The 12,621-nt window shown below is 41.6% G+C and overlaps 3 long non-coding RNA genes across 3 annotated transcripts; all 3 read left to right on the top strand.

Moving 5' to 3' along the window:
* Nucleotides 1–4,071: 4,071 nt before the first annotated feature.
* LOC116067533 lies at nt 4,072–9,388 on the top strand. The gene is made up of 3 exons (XR_004109238.2): nt 4,072–4,176; nt 9,114–9,203; nt 9,288–9,388. It is a non-coding gene; the product is annotated as an uncharacterized LOC116067533 (long non-coding RNA).
* A 177-nt stretch (nt 9,389–9,565) lies between these two features.
* Nucleotides 9,566–10,146, top strand: LOC116067535. The gene is made up of 3 exons (XR_004109240.2): nt 9,566–9,620; nt 9,728–9,876; nt 10,074–10,146. It is a non-coding gene; the product is annotated as an uncharacterized LOC116067535 (long non-coding RNA).
* LOC116067534 lies at nt 10,142–11,553 on the top strand. The gene is made up of 4 exons (XR_004109239.2): nt 10,142–10,183; nt 10,586–10,679; nt 10,831–11,150; nt 11,247–11,553. It is a non-coding gene; the product is annotated as an uncharacterized LOC116067534 (long non-coding RNA).
* The last annotated feature ends 1,068 nt before the right edge of the window (nt 11,554–12,621 follow it).

The raw sequence follows: 12,621 nt of genomic DNA, 5'->3' as shown, positions 1-12,621 counted from the left end.
ATTAAATAGGGACTAAATCATTTGTAAAAAACTGTAAAAACTGTAGGACAAGTAGGATTTAAAGGAATCTTAAAAGGTTAACCTTTAAGGGACAATTCACCCCAAAGTCAAAAATACATATTTTTCCTCTTACCAGTCAGTCCCTCCAGGATTTTGTTTTTGAGATTGCTGCGGCCCAAAATGCCTGATTTTGCGGGAACTTTTGTAAAAAATTTTGATAAAAGTTGCAATGTCTTTCGTATATTTGTTGCAATGAAGTTGAGAGAGACAGTGAAAATTGCAAAAAAAAGTTGTGATTTTTGTTTTTGGTATACTTCTTTAAAAATAAAAAGGAAACTTATTTCGGGGAGAATAAAACTACTGTGGGCTGAGATTTCCTAGTAACCTTACCAAAAAGGCTCAGGATGCTGCAAATGTTGGTATAATATGAAAATGGCTGGTGGATTTAAGACAAAAAATAATAATTTATTGAATTAATCAAATTTGAACATATCTGTCAATGGCTTGTTGATCTTTACATTGTTAGTTAATTTCCTATCCTGGCCTGGGCTGGGACACACATTCATACGGTTTGATAAAGTCCTTATTGGACTTTAAAGGACAATTCCGGCGCAAACGGAACCTAGGGGTTAATAACATATGTGTACCGAATCAAACGTTCTCTGGGATCTGTTTTCATGCTAATTGAATGTGTCTCTAGCTTTTAACAAGCTACCACAAAACCGGTGGTTACCTGCTAATGCTAGCTTTCGGGGCACTTGGTAAATCACTATTTTACACCACTAACAAGGCTCAAAATAGCACCACACTTAAACGGTAGCATAATGAGGGTCCCTACATGCAAACCGAAGCATTGAGAACTTTGTAAGTGTACAGACAGTTTATTAAGAACATAGATTATAAAGACAGTAGCCATGAACAGTCGAATCACGAACACTGTGTTTGAGCTATGTTACTGGTTACTGGTTGCAGCTAACCATCGCAAAGTGTTGTGCTAATGCTGGGAACAGGTAAATTGTATATTTATAGTTAGTATTTGCTGAGGCTCAGACATCCATGGCACGCAGGATGCGGGACACACGGATCCATCTCCCCAGGAACAAATGCTCTGTCGGGTGGGCAAACTCATGCGATGCGTAATTGATCCCGTGGATGATTTGTAGGCTATTAAGTGAACAAGGTGTACCCGGTCCACCAAACACTGGGCCGTCTTGACTGTCTTAAATCTGCACATATTTCTGTTACTGTAGTCCTATTTACTATTTCATTATTTCATCCATGTGTGGCGCAGCGGATCCGTGCGCACTGTCACCTGCCGTGGAGACGCTGACCTCACTAACCTCTCCTCCTCTGAGTTGGATCTCCCTCGCGCTGGACTAAGTTTCACTGAGCATACTAACACACATAAATGGCATTACATCAGTGAGTTCAAACTGCTTATTGTGCGTAATTTGGACTGACACTGAGATGCATGTTGTTCTGTAACTGATGTGGCGCCGCCACTATTCTCTTGATTTCCACTTCGACATTAGACATTTTTTTGAGTGAAAGAGACGTTACATTTAGCATATATCGTCACAGGTAACAAGCTAACCTTGCGTGTGTGTTGTGCTAATGCTGGGAACAGGCAAATTGTATCTTTATAGTTGTATCCATATGATGTGACAGACTTAGGTTAATATTTCACCAGGTCCGAGGGCTAGAGGGATGTGTTAAGTAAACCCCATAAAGTTATCCTACAATTGATTTTGATACTGTACTGTATGAATGGTAGCTACAGGACATGCTTTGAATTCATAAGATTTAACAATACAGTGTTAGGGACAGATCAGATGGCCAGAGACTTGAGACTTGACTTGGACTTGTTGCAAAAGACTTGAGACTCGACTTGGACTTCCAAAAAATTACTTGTGAACATCTCTGCCTCCTTTAGCATAGGATACACTGGACCATCCTTTACAAACGGAAAGGAGATAACGCCGTCCCACAAGTCCTTAGGGCAGCAAAATTTAAAGTGATGCATCATCATTTCGCCGTTCATAATCAGTAGTGCTGGCAGCCATAATTCTGTACGCACCGTACGTTAGGGGTGGAACGGTACACAGAAGTCACGGTTCGGTTCATACCTCGGTTCGGTACAAGTCCGGTACAATAGATGGAAAAGCAAAACAAAAATGTTTTTTATTGTGCATGTCTCAGGCTGTACCACATAGTGTCATACAGTCTCTCCCCTGAGCTAGCTGCAACAGCCTGAAGTGTGTAAAGTAAGATGTAAACAGTAAACAATAAGTACCCCACATCATCTCCAGACTCCATCTGTAACTTGATACAGTAAAAAATAAAATAAGACAATCAGCTATAAAACTGAAAATACAGCATCTCTGTTCTCTGCAAAGACAAACAAAATTACCTGATTAATAGCGATGTGTCCCAGACATTTTTCACCGCAGAAAGCTGCTCCCTGCCTAGCTAAAGCTAATATACCCCGTTTACACGTACATGGTTATTTTGAAAAACTGAGACATTTCCCTTCGTTTGTGCCCTTCGTTTACTCGCAAACGGAGAATTCGCCTATGAAAAAGATTCTTTCTAAAAACTCTGGCCAGAGTGTGGATTTTGGAAAACTTCGTTTGCACCTTCGGTTTAGGCAGCCGACGCGATGCCTGGCACCATCTTTGGTCAAAAGAGAAAGAGGAAGTGATTAATTTGCTATTTTCGGGATTCTGATTGGCTAACGTGTCCTTGAGCTTCTCGTTACACTTCCACCTACAGGTTTGGCATGCTCTTGACGGCATATATACACAGGTTTGTGTAAACAAACACTTTTCTGAAAACTGACAGGTGTGCACAATGTTATTTTTGAAAACGGAGAGGGTGAAATGTCTGTTTATGAAAATAGCCGGCCATGTGTAAATGTAGCAATAGTTAGCCTAATCTACAACAGCAGTCTTATCCACCACTCTCTCGCCTGTACTACTGTAACTGACTGGGAAACATAAGTTTTCCCAAACTTGCGATCTTAAAGAGGCCGGCGGGTCCTCTAACTCTTGTGGGTCGCCACCACTTGCCATACTCGTTAGTGCTGCTATCTCTGACTCACTAAAACTGCATACATAGGCGGAGCTTGGCTACATAGGCAGCGAGCCAATCAGAAGAGCTTCAGAGTTAAGGCGGGGCTACAGATTAGGTGTCCCTAAAGAACAAGAAAAAACATTAATTAATTTGCACGCAAGTTTTATTTATTTTTATACCGTGTATTCTCCGTGTAAATTCAACCGTGACGCCCGTACCGTTTCGGTTCAATACGAATACATGTACCGTTCCACCCCTACCGTGCGATCAATGATCACCAAATTTTGATCGTTGTTTAGGTACATTAAACCACATTAAGCTTTTTCATGTTTTAGAATGTCCCCATTTCCACCCAGCGCTTGTCTGCTGACTTTCTAGCTGACCTGGAGGGACTGGTTAAAACAAGAAAGATAAGAAGAGGCATTGCAATCTTTACAAATATAGCCTACATTGTAACGCTGGCTGCACAGATTATGCAGACCGCTATGATTGACTGACACACACGCATTGTTAAAATCATATGCTGGACGCTTTATTAGACTTTCTACATGGGTTTAGTTAATGATCGGGCTATAATAAGACCACGTCGGCTATGTAATCGCTGACAACTGGGACAATGTCATAGTGGTTGGTGTAAACAGGGACATTTTAGCGTCCCGACAGGCTTTTGTCGGGACTCGGGACACCCAATTCAAAATCGTGAATGTCCCGGTCAAACCGGGACGTCTGGTCACCCTATTTAACGACTAACTTGTCAGTGTAACACATTAGTATATTTTTTTGCTAGGAAAAACTTGCTAGCTAACTTAGCTAGCTAGCTAGCTGGCGAGGTTAATGCGTGGCCCAAACTTGCCGAACGTGCTGAATATAACTTCATGGTTTGTCGCATTTTACTCATAACTTACGCACTTACTGCATGAAATTAACGCCAACGTTATACTCCTCATTTGGTTTCTGTGTGTTTTGCTAGTTCTATCAATTTACTGAATAATTGTTTCTTTTAGATTACTGTTAAGCGGTAGACTGTACGGCTAAGGACGATAACGTTAACGGACCTACACTGAAAGAATGACTCGACCTAGCTACACTGAAGGAATAGAACAGGTAAAGCCTCATACATTGTCCTACAATTCTGGTTAAAACAACAGCCTCGCCAGCAACGTGTCTCCTGAGTTGGAGTGCCTATTTTTTAAGTAAATGGTGGTGGGGACACGGTCGTCTCAGTTGCTAAACTTTACCAACAGTTTAGCTAACGTTACCTGGATTTAACATTAGGCTAACATAATTGGGATAACACCAGTGGTTAAATTGGGCCGGGTCTCTGGGGCTCAGCCCCGGCACATAAGCCTGCTCGTTTGTGTCTGGATGTGCCTGCTTGCAGTCAGTTGCCTGCTGGAAATATGTCACATAAAATTTGATGAAAGTGATGCTTTTGAAAACATGATATTTCTGACAATAAATGAAAGATTTTTGAAATGGCATGTCTATTTTGTCTCGGCAGAGCTGAGATGAGAACAATCGGAACACGGCCGTATTCCTGTTCAGCTGCTTAATCTCGTTATCAGTCGATCATTGCGCACCGCTCGCGCATCTAGGTAGACTTAGGCTATATTTTTTGATGAATGTTCCTGGGAGATCCTTAGTTGCGCGGTAAAGAGAGAGAATGGGAGAAGGAAGTTTGTGTGAGGTGGACCTGGTCACCACCAGTGTTGGGTGTAACGCGTTACAGTAACGTAAAAAGTAGTTACTACTGAAAATTTGGTAAAGAAACGTAGTTCTTTTTTCAATTCGCCGCAACATTACTTTTCCCAGGGACAGATTTGACAGCAACACTGCCTTCTCAGCTGCGTGCTCACAAGCTCCACACGGGACGTGACTGAGGCTGGTAGCAGAGTAATCATGGCAAGCGAGAAACAGCCAAAGCTAACTTTTGAGAGCGTTTTAAGCTTTGTGGCTTTTTGCTGGATGGTGCTCTGAGCCAGGCAGACACAAAGCTGACAACCTCACAGATGGATGCGGTGGATACACGCAGCGGACCTCTGTGAACTTGTGTCGGTTGCACTGACACGCAAGGATTTCCAGAAAAGAGGCTGCATGTGTCTACAACAATGCACGGACTATCGTGGCTGCACGACCGGCACAAGTCGATACAGACATTACATAGTATATACTAACACTGTGTAACGCCGATGACCTGCTGATGTTCATTCAACCCGCGCTGGACTCTTTCCATAGGGGGTAGCTAAGTAAAGTAACGGATTACTTTTTTAAGAAGTAACGAGTAACGAGCAAACACTACTTTTTAAAAGTAACTTCCCCAACACTGGTCACCACAGACCCAAATCTTCTCAGCTGTTGCTACTGTCATATGCTGCATTCATATACTGTCTCTTCATGTGGCACATTATGTTTGGCACATTGTATGGGTCACTTCTTATATCATAACAAGGTAATACAATGTGTAATCAAGTGATGACTGATTAAAGGGTAATGTAATGCTAAATGCCCTAATACCTGATGATACTACAACAATGCTGTAGCGGCCCCTCGGATTTATTGATCAAAACGCAGAGAGTTTCAAACGGGTGTCAGTTTATTTCTTCCTCTCAACGAGCACCATGCACCATAAGCACCATGAACACCGTGAAAACTACAGAATAAAACAGAAGAAATACAAAATGCTTCTATGTAGTTTCACAAATAATTCGCACATAAATCATGTTCACATATTAATCATGTTTACACCCAATACAAATGAAGTAATGACATTCTCTTTTCCTTAAACAAAATCCCTTCTGATAATAATACACACTCCACACATTTTCCTTCATACCTCATTCCGCTCTCCAAGGGCACTAATCAAAGAGTTTCTTCCATCAGCTAGCATGCTCTCTAGCTCGACACACCCTCACAGTTCGGAGCTTTTAGAAATAACAGGTACGAACAATACAAAAAATAATAAAGTAAATCACAATGTAAACTCTTTCTTTACAGGATTCAAATGGATGAACATGTTAAATAACTAATGTGTTTACAAGTTTTTACCGTTCCTCCGACGATGCGTGAGCACCACATTGTGAAGAGAGAGTAGCAGGAAGTTTAGCATCACAAAAACATCAGAAGAAGAAAACGGCGCTTTTCAAAATAAAAGCAGAACAGACCACAAGGTGGCACTGTAGAACTACAATGTCTTGTTAACACAAATATAATACTGTGTAGGAGAATATTACATATTAATGCAATTTATCAGACATTTACAATGCGGAGTATAGGCTCTTAACCTTGCAGTTTTGCACATATCATGTAAGACTCGATTTCTCCATTTCTTTGCACAAAACTCTCCAGAAAGTGGACCCCCCCTAGGGAAAGCCCCCCCCACACACACACACACACATAACAAATCCCAATTTAACCCCTGGCTAACACAATATTTTAGAATGTACATGGGTAAATATGATGCTATACAAGTTATGCTGTAAAGGCTGTTACACACCGGGGGCGTGACGCAAAAGCGAAATAATCACCTTCGAATATTTCGCATCAAAACTATTCACACCGGCAGCAATGCGAATTTGTGACAGTTTTCAATAAAAGTTTCGGATATTTGCGCCAGCTCATCTGCCATGTCGGTGGGACGCTGCTAAAGAGGGAGAGAAAGGGACGGGAGATGCGGTGTGAGCGAACGAGAGAGAGCGATCGGAGCAGAGGAGAGTCATTTAGCAGTGGCTCGTTCCTCCGGCAGCTCCGGAGACTCCAGCCCTGTCTCCTCCCCGAAGCCGGAAAAGCTAACACTAGCTACTGTAAGCTATTTATTAGAGTTGTGCCGGATACTCGGCTGAAACGAGTATCCGGTACGGATAAAGCACTTTTGCCGAGTACGAGTATTATACGAGTAATACGAGTCAATATCTGTGCTCGGATTGAATAAAAATCCTCATTGGGTAGCTGACTGTGTCTGCGTTCTGTGATAGGCTAGTCGTCACAGCGCCCCTCCCCTACACACATACAGATTTATTGTGTTGCTGTGTGTCCCGCTCTGCTCACTCACACACAGAACACTGAGAAGAGAACAGCTCTCTCTCTCTCTCTGTCTCTCCCTCAGTCACTCAGGTTCGCGGGTCTTTTCCTGTTAAGAGGGTTTCTTCAGCTTCAGGTTTGTTTTTTACTTCGGTTTGTAGTACTTACTTATTTAACCAGTAGAGTTCTGGTAAACGTGTTAGGGGTTAGTTCTGACCCAGAACGCAGAGATATCACACAGACACTGTAGAGCAGTTTTAAAAGGTTTAATAGAGCAACGTGTACTCAGAGAAACACAGTCGATAGTTTCAGGGCCGGGAAACTCCTGGCTGGTCCAAGGTGGAGGCGAGCCGACGAGGAGGGGTCCAGGCAGTTTCAGGACACGAGGGGAGACAGGCTGAGGCGAGATCACTGGTGGGTTCCTGAAGCGAAGACGGAGGCTGGCAGGTGAGACTGGAAGCATGTAGACGTGGAGATTGCAGCAGGACTGAGCGGAAACTAGAGAGAGACAGGGTAAGTATCAGCAAGGAATCAAAGGCAAAACTAGAATGCTTCTGGGGCTTGGAGCCAAGTTACCACATGGGCTGTAGTTAACGAACTGGCGCCGACAGGAAGATCAGCCCGGGTTAAATATTGCTGGTTGATTCTGGATGATAAGCTGCAGCTGCGAAGATCGGCTGAGCAGGGTTGAAGCGGCCACGCCCCTTGACCTAGATCTCTCCTGACCACGCCTCCAGCACTCCAAACAGAAACAAACACAGACAAAACACAAAGACACACAGACACACAGAAAAAGGACATCCCAAGCAGGACAGAGAGAGAGCTGCCCGTAACAAAACGTGGGGTTTGTTCAGAAATGGTGCTTGGTAAAATGTGACTCGCGTTGCGTCTCTGCCTGTCGGAGATTTTTTTTTTTTTTTAAACCGTCAGCTGGCTCTAAACAGATCTGAAAAACAGCGTCGGACTATTTGATCCGTAGAACACAGTCCCCCCCGCCCCCCTTTCTCTCTTTCTCTCTCTCTCTCTGTCTCTCTCTTACTCACTCACACACACACACACACACATACCTGGTGTGGAAATAAAAAAAAGAACCAAAAAAAAAAAATCACACTGATCATAAAAAAATTAAAAGTTAAAAAAAGAAAGTTATGTTGAGTATGAAAACTCTTGTTCATTACATTTTACTTCATAATTGCAACCGCATGTGTTGTATTCATTGTTGCAAAACGTTCTGTATATAGTTTGTTTGTTATCGTGATCAAAACCATTGATCTGAAGCTCAATGCTGATGCTGTCATGTAAATAGTTTTCTAATCAGCAATAAATATAACAATTTCTGATCAACCCATATCAATTGCATGCTTAAAATAACATACCGGTTAAAGCCCCGCCCATTTCAAGACAACCCAACCCACTTCCGGGTTAGGCCCCGCCCAGTCCGAGTACAGATACAGATACAGATAATTCATATGGTTAACAGATACAGATACAGATAATGCTGTACTCGCTCATCCCTACTATTTATTGAGCTTCCTTTTAGCGAAATACTCAGTGAATTTAATTCCCTCTGCAAAACAGTGTAGCATATGACTAGGATTTTTTATGTGAAAGGTAAAAATGGAAAGAGTGTTTCTGGCAAACGCTGCCTTTGTGAGGGTTGAAATGATTTTGCCAACTGTACAGTGTGTGGTTCAGACAGCAGCCTCCGTGTTGTATGATGATCCTCATAAGTAAACAACAACGTGAATGGTTGATGTCTTTATTCGCGTTGCGAAAGCTCCGAAAAATTTACCTTTGTTTCGAAAAAAAAATACGTTGCTTCATCGCCGTGTAATATGGCATTCTGTGTGAAAGCTCTCGTGTTAGAAAAATATATATTGATGTGCGAATTTAATCGCACAAAAAAACATCCCTGGGTGTGTAAGGCCTTTACATTCAATACCAACTATCACAAAGACTCAGTTGTTAACATTACAGTGACCAAGCACTGTTTTTATCAAAATATATATTTTTTTTTCCTTAAGTGGCTAAGATGTTGATAAAGGTAAAATGCAGAGGGACAATGAAATATGTTAAAATGGAAGAAGTCAGCTTCTCAGACTTTATCAGTGCAGGTAAGGGATGTATGTTTTCTTACAAAGTTATTAAAGAGGAAGAAGTAATACATTTTTAATGAAATGTTGCTTGTTATGATTCAGTGCAGCAGAAGTTTCTCATACCAGAAAGTACACCGCTAAAAGTCACAGATGAGCAGGGCATAGAGGTGGATGACAATGTCTTTCCAGAACTTGCAACAGCCAAATAAGTGTCATCTACACTGATAATGGTAAGGTGATACTTGGGAGATTGGTATCTTGACTCTGAAAGAAACATATTTAATGTTTGGCTGATATTCTCAGGTAGCAGATAACAAAACAATCCAAAAAGTAGTAGTGTAGTAGTATGTGAACTCGCCTGTATCTGCATTTCAGAGATCCCAGTATCAGAATCTTTCACAAACATGACAGAATCTGTGACACTTACACCTTGCGGTAGGCAGGATTATAGAAAATGTTTATAATTAAATACAAAATTACCATCTGTGGTGGTTGATTTTTTTGATTGAATGTGCCCTGTATCCTGTCTTTGTGATCCTCAGATTTTACTGTCCTGCAGCAAGAAAGTGAAGGGCCTTCCTCTCCAAGTTTAACAGATACATTGTCAATCTCAAGCAGTCTAAGCAGCGAGACAAGTGATGCTGGATTTCAAATGATTCAACCTGTCATGGAATTTACCCGTGCAAGAAATGTAAATTTATTACCTACTTACTTTTACAGTTGTTCTTTAGTTGTCCTTACCTCAAAACCAAGCTTAGATTTGGGTTAAGGAATTGAAAAATGTATTATCTGTATGATCAATATATTGCAATACCTGTTTTAGTTAAAAAAATGATGTTGTATATTTTTGTTGTTAATTGTTTTGTATTTTATATCGGTTGTATTTAGACTCTGGAGCAGATTCTCACTTCCGATGACCTCAGATTCTCACAGGGATGACCAAAAAGTATGAAGAGACTGGTGAACATCATTGTAGCTCACATACATGAAAAGGAAGGGTAAGAGACTTAGGGCCCGACGCAAGTAGCCCGACGCAAGTATCTTTGCTAGTTTAAGACCAACACAGTTGTCAATTTCCCATCCAGCGCTCACGTCGTTTAAATAGAATGGGAGATGACACTCTCTGATTGGTTTATTGCATGTTACGCCCAAAACACACCTATGAATTAATGAAGACACTAAATACAAACCTTTTGAACTATGCGCCCGGCGCACGGACCCTTTTTTCCACCGTCAAACTAGCAAAAGTGGATTTGGACACGCCCTAAACGTACATGCGCCATGCACTTCACGCTGTGTGCTTAGATCGTTAAAATAGGGCCCTTAATGTTAATAGCCTGAAATTCATGTTTGTAGACGAGGCAAGAATGCTATTACAATCAAAACCTTTGCTTTTGCAGGAGAGCTGTAAGTAAAGCAACAAAGGAGTTTCATACCTTTGGGATTGTGTTGCTCTTCCCATTTTTGAAAGACCCATACTCAAAAAATGGATATGTGAGTTAGCATTGTAGCCATACTGTAAAATAATGTTGGCAGTTACATTTTGGTTTGTTGATCTTTTGTGTATACAGCATATACAGTATAGACTACATCATCACAAACTTGTTATTATCTGCTCTCCAACCAGAAATACTCTTATTTTCAGGAACATTTCTATGACATGCAGAGCAACAAAGGCGTATCAAAACTGTGCAGCGTCAATCCAAAACCCCATCTGCACCCTGTAACACAGTAGAGCTGAAAGGAGGTCCCACATTGTCAAGAAAATTTGGATCCATAGATGACCAGCAAACAGGAGATAAATGTATGGAGACCATGTCTCCGATTCACCACATCACTGACCGTGACTTAGTCTTCCAGAAGATGAAAGAAACATTCCGTTACCGGCAAAAGATGCTCCATGACCCACAGCAATCAGCAGACATACTTCAAATGTTTCCTCATTTTTTAGACACTAAGGGACTGGTAAGTAACGAGTCTGAATTTGATAAAAACATTTATGTAATCTACTTGCTTTACTTTAAGTTATTTTAATGAAGGTCTTTCCATTTTTTTTATCAGATTTTGACTTCTTGATGATGTTTGGAGCAGAGACTGCTTTCAAGTCTCTGCAGGATACATTGCATGAATTAGTTTAAGTTGCCTGAACAGAAGTAAAGCTGTATCAAAGGATGAAGCACCAAGGATACATCTGAACATGATTGCTGCTTTAGCAAATTACTGCTTGTTTAAGTGAATGTTTGCTAAAAAAACACTGTCAGTAAAGAAAGCACTTCTATTCAAAATATGTACAAGTAAGTAAACATGTAGCATGGATTGTTGAACACTGTATGGATTTGTCAATACAAATAAATATTTTTAGTAATAATGGTGTATTGTTTTTTGTTTTATGTAGTCGTTTTATGTCGCCTAAACTATTTAGTCATTCAGAGAAATTTGTTAGCATGGCACGTTAGCTAATGGAGCAACTGATGTGAACGCGTTCTCTAACATGGAGGACTTAATCGCTCGGGTTTTGGAGAGGCAGCTAAGTGTGCTTGAATCAGTGATCTACAACGCAGTGAAAGGAGTGTTGGCGGAAATTAATGCCTCGAAGTATCACATCGAGGCAGAACCTGAGATGCAGAAAATTATGGTATGTGAGCCGGAGCAATCTGGCTGCGTCACATTCACGATCTAGCGGCTTCGGGTGCCTCAAGGGACTCGACACGAACTACATGCTGAACACAACTCGGACTCATTTAGCCGCCTGCCCGCCCTGGGAGCGATCCACGGAGGGAGAGAGTTCGCCTTCGCTGCAGTCGCGGAGCCGGGTGTTTTCTGGCTGGAATTAGAAGTGGAGGAAGACGCGCCACATGCACGGGTCGCCCGTTACGGACAGAGGAACTAGAGGGCGGAGTTGGGACGACCGGAGGACTCAGCACCGGTGGACTAACAGTATTAGGCTACTGTACCGAGTTTGACTGGAGGACGCTGTGTGTAGGTTTTGGAACCAACCTTTAAAGGGACATCTGACCAGACTGTAAGAAATGATGAATGCTGGCTAATCAGTCTACAGTCTATGCTTTTGTGGACATTTAATTGGGCTGAAAAAAAACATGATAAATCCTGAGGACACGGTATGTAAGTTTCGGAGCCAGGCTTTAAAGGGACGCTTAACCAGACTGAAAATACATGATAAATACTGGCTGGTCAGTTTACAGTCTATGTTTGTTAACATTTAGCTGGACTGAAAGATCATGAGGGATGCTGTCTGTTCAGCTCATAGTCTGCTTATTGCTCCAACTAGATTGGTGTGTTTTACACACAGCTTATTCCAGAAATTGTTTCTCATATAGCCTACTTCAGACAGCTGGTTGAGACTTAGTTCTAAGGTGTTTATAATATTGTTCATGTTTAACATACGAATTCACTAGACCTATTTCAATTAACCTGT

Source organism: Sander lucioperca, chromosome 5 (assembly GCF_008315115.2).
Source record: "Sander lucioperca isolate FBNREF2018 chromosome 5, SLUC_FBN_1.2, whole genome shotgun sequence".
NCBI classification, from domain to species: Eukaryota; Metazoa; Chordata; class Actinopteri; order Perciformes; family Percidae; genus Sander; species Sander lucioperca.
Note: the sequence above shows the minus strand (reverse complement) of the source record. Positions and strands in the feature narration are given on the sequence as shown.